At 35.6% G+C, this 4,552-nt stretch overlaps 1 non-coding gene across 1 annotated transcript; it reads right to left on the bottom strand.

Moving 5' to 3' along the window:
- Positions 1-231: 231 nt before the first annotated feature.
- TRNAW-CCA lies at positions 232-303 on the bottom strand. The gene has a single exon. It is a non-coding gene; the product is annotated as a tRNA-Trp (tRNA).
- Positions 304-4,552: the final 4,249 nt, after the last annotated feature.

The following is a 4,552-nucleotide window of genomic DNA, read 5'->3' as shown; positions in this document are numbered from 1 at the left end:
TGCTGGTATAAGAACTTTTACTTCCACTTTATTTTACAGGTGCTACGAACTTGGCACCATTTCAGATTATAAGCCAAATTCAAGAACTGAGTGGCTTAGATTATGAGCAGAAGTTAGAGCAGAGAATCAGTAGGCATTTGATTAGTGATTTCATAAAGTAGAGATTTAGGGGTTTCTTTATTAATCTGCCCATGGACTTCAAGAAATTACTGTAAATACATAAAAAAAAAATGAACCTGACGTGAATCGAACAGGTAACTTTCTGATCTGGAGTCAGACACGCTACCATTACACCACAGATCCTGCTATTGACCATTCAACCATACTGTATCAAAATACTGCAATTTTTTCTTCCACAAGTCACGACGCGAAACCGGCCAGCAATAGGCATCCTCAGGTCGGGAGTCGGGAATCATGCCCATAAGACCTGTGAATAAACTCTTGATTTTGTACTCAAAAATATTCAAGCATCATTCAATCTCTCCCTCAGCTAATCAACTAGGGTTTTGTGTGTGTCATGGGAAATTTCCTACCAGTAGAGATTATAACAAACTTCCTTTCACGTTTACTTACTGAATCGCTATTGGAATGCTCGTTAGTTAGTGTGTAAAACTTGGCGAAATCTCATCTATAATGGCAAGCTTTTTGCTCGTAAGCACTCGCGTCTGATTTACGATCACGATTCTGTTGCCGCTGTTTCTTCTGCCAAGGCAAGCTTCGTTTACTTGCTTGATTCAGTAAAAGGGCATACACTTCTAAAGCATATGGGATATGATGACAATCGTGAAAAACCACTGAAGTTTGGATTAACAAACTTAATACGGGTACCTGATCACCATGACCTTAACGAGATTATTGGGTTTGATTTGTATATCCGTGATTTCCAAAAGAGGCGTTGAGGATCCGATCTATATTTGCAATCCCATAACTAGAGAATTCGTGTACCTTCCAAAGTTGACGAAAATGTTCCGGCCTGGAGATTATGTTGTGAGTGGGTTCGGTTATCATCCTTGCACGAATGAGTATAAGGTTGTCAGAACCTATTTTCGTGCAGCGCACAAGACAAAACCCTTTGTTGGACGTGTTCAAGTATATACTCTAGGCAGTGGAAAAGGGTGGAGAAATTTGGAAAACGTCACCTACATGCTGCATCCATCCGTTTCTAATGAAATTCTTGCTAATGGAGCTCTTCACTGGTTAGATGAAGACGGGAAAATTGTGAAACTTGATTTATCTGACGAAAGTGCTCCCAACACCGGAACATGTTGGTCGAATGTGGAAATTTCATAAGAAATGTATAGAAGATGATTGCGGGGAAATTTTCTGGGATTTTGAGCTTAGGGTCTTGCGCATTATCCGACGAGACAGTAGATGGTACGATATATGGTCATTCAAGAACAGGGACGGCTTGTTAAAAAATAAAAAGAAAAAAAGAAAGCCTGACAATGAAAACAAGGGCAAGCAAGATATAGAGGACTATATAAACTCTTGATTTTGTACTCAAAAATATTCACGTATCATTCAATCTCTCCCTCTCAGCTAATCAACTAGGGTTTTGTTTGTGGGTGTCATGGGAAAATTCCCTATCAGTAGAGATCATAACAAACATCCTTTCACGTTTACTTACCGAATCGCTATTGGAATGCTCGTTAGTCTGTAAAACGTGGCGAAATATCATCTACAATGACAAGCTCTTTGCTTGTATGCACTCAGCGTCTGATTTACGATCACGATTTCGTTGCTGTTGTTTCTTCTGGTAAGGCAAGCTTTGTTTACTTGTTTATTTCAGTAAAGGGGCATACACTTCTAAAGCATATGAAATATGATGATGAGAATCATGAAAAACCCCTGAAGTTTGAAATAGCCAACTTTATGCCCGTACCTGATCATGACCCTGACGGGATTATTGGTTCATGTAACGGTTTGATATGTATATCTGTGTTTTCCAAAAACCAAAGTTCCGGGTTGGAGATTATGTTGTGAGCGGGTTCGGTTATCGCCCTTCATGCGGCAAGCAAGAAAAAACCCTTTGCTGGACGTGTCTATGTTTATACTCCCGGCAGCGGCAATGGGTGGAGAAATTTAGATGATATCACCTACAAGTTGCATCCATCTGTTTCTAATGAGATTCTTGTGAATGGAGCTCTTCACTGGTTAGATCAAGCACAAAATTGGTTAAAAAGACCAAAATCAAGAATTCCTGGGTGAAAAAGACTTGTACATTTTGATACTGTTCAAATGGACAAAAATTAAAAAGATAATGTTCAAATGGACAAAAATATAAAAATAGTCAGGATGTAACCAGTTTCATCCTCCCCATTTTCAAATATTTTTTCTTATTTTTAATTTATATCAGGATGCATCCAGTTTCATCCTTGATATTTTTTAAGTTTAAGCCGCGATGAATCTTGTTTCATCCTTGCTTTTTTTTTTGACCATTTCACCCATACTAATTTTTACTCGTCCATTTGAACCATGTTTTAATTTTTTTTGGACAAATGACCCATTTTCCGGAGATGAAGATGGGAAAATTGTGAAATTTGATTTATCTGTCGAAACATTCAGTGTCGTCCCAGGCCCAAAATGTATTGGTGATACGTGGGATTGGTATATGAAAAATATAGAAAATGGTTGCTGGTAAATTTTGTGGAAAATTTGAACTTAGGGTCTTGGGTGGATGCTTGTGCATTATTGAACGAGGCAGAAAAAGAGAATACAGTATATGGTCATTCAAGAAAAGGGAAAACCTATCCAAAAATCTTAATAATATAAAGAAAACTGGCATTTTTGGTAGGAGACCCCCTAAATTAGTTAGTTATCCTCATTTCTTACATATTTACAGAAATATCATTGTTTTAAAAATAGATTAAAATTTTTTAATACTTAATATCTTTCAAAATATATACTGGATTTTTATAAAATTTATATATTTGAAAAATTCTTTCAATTATCTGAGTACAAATAAGAATGGTAAATTTTTATTTTACGCACAAAATTTCATTACACATTTAGTATTGTTGGATGAATAAAATTCAAGCATGTGCATCGCACATATGTCCTTACTAGTAAAAATAAAAGAAAGCGGATGTTTCCTGATAATGAGAACAATGGCAAGCAAGATATAGAGCAGGAACATTACAAGTCGTCATCATGGAGTTGGGAGAAAGAATCTTTTAACTGGTCAACCTTGGCTAATCATGAGCGAACTAGTTCAGTTTACCCGTTCGCCAATCTAAAGGAAAATTCCAAAATTCTATTTCATGATAATAATTAATAAGTGTTGTTATTACCGTCAAGACCTTGCGGGACATAAATATGAAACTATTGCAGACCGTCATCCAGATTATTCAGTTCCGTACGTGAATAGCTTGGTATCATTGAAAGCTCTCGGAGAAGAAGAAGCAAAGATAATGGAACCAAGTGAAGGAGCACAGCAGCTACCAAGGTCTGACTTGGACTCGGATATTGAGTCCGAGTTTGACTCGGATAGTGAGTTTTCAGCCTCAGACTGATTTACCCTCTCGTTATCATTTTCTTATTTAGTTATTATGCAATTCAGAGGAGTTACGTACTGATGGTATGTTAGGTTGAAATATTGACAATTTTCTAAGTTGCTTTTGTTTTTATTTTATTTTCTTTTGTTCTGAAGCTTTTACTTTCATTTTACAAGACAAGTATGCTCGGTATTTTTTTCTTTTTTTTGATCGATCAAGAGGAAAATTCATTGAAAAAAGGTATTTAAGAGGGGTACCTCGACCCAATAAAAACAACCTAAACAAAAAAGGAAACTTTAAGGAGTTTCGATCACCTAAAAAAAAGAGAAAAGAACAAATAAACCAAGAAGGTCTTGTGACCTTGCTTCTCAAAATCAAATTCAATGAGAATGATAGAAATTCGTATCCCACAATGCTATCCCCAATTTATTTTACAGATGTTATGAACTATCATTAAGAAGCTTAATGCCTTCCTTGTTAATATCTAAGTATTCAACACATTCTACTATAATTAAGCATAACCAGTTGGTTTCATTAGAAAAGAAAATTTCTGGAGAAATAAGAAACGTGAAACCAAATCTTGATTTCATTAGAAAATACTCCCTACGTCCCAAATTAGATGAGCTAGTTGGTTTTAAATTTTGTCCCATAATAAATGAATTATAATTAAGAGGATATTTATAAAACGACCTTTTTAATTGATTATTCGTTATGTAGGTGTTTTAAAATCCTTTTCAACGGTATAGAGTTTACGAAAAACCGTGGTATAGTTTAAGAGATAAATCATTCTAAGTTTTACTAGAAATGGAGACATGATATACTTTTCTCTAGATTGAGTCTGACTGTCTAGTTGATTCTCTTGAAAATATATTGGAATTTGTAAATTCAGATTGCCAAACGAAATTTTGGGTGTGGATGTTAGACTCCCACCTTTTCAAGAGCAATAAAGAAGAAGAAACAAATGAATGAGAATAAGAGAGTAAATGCAGGAAGGATCCTTGATTAGCCGGAGAAGAATGTGAACGAGGTAGGAGGAATTGAATAACAGAGAAGATCAT

Source organism: Papaver somniferum, chromosome 1, assembly GCF_003573695.1.
Source record: "Papaver somniferum cultivar HN1 chromosome 1, ASM357369v1, whole genome shotgun sequence".
Taxonomy (NCBI): domain Eukaryota; kingdom Viridiplantae; phylum Streptophyta; class Magnoliopsida; order Ranunculales; family Papaveraceae; genus Papaver; species Papaver somniferum.
This window is presented reverse-complemented; position numbering and strand designations above follow the sequence as displayed.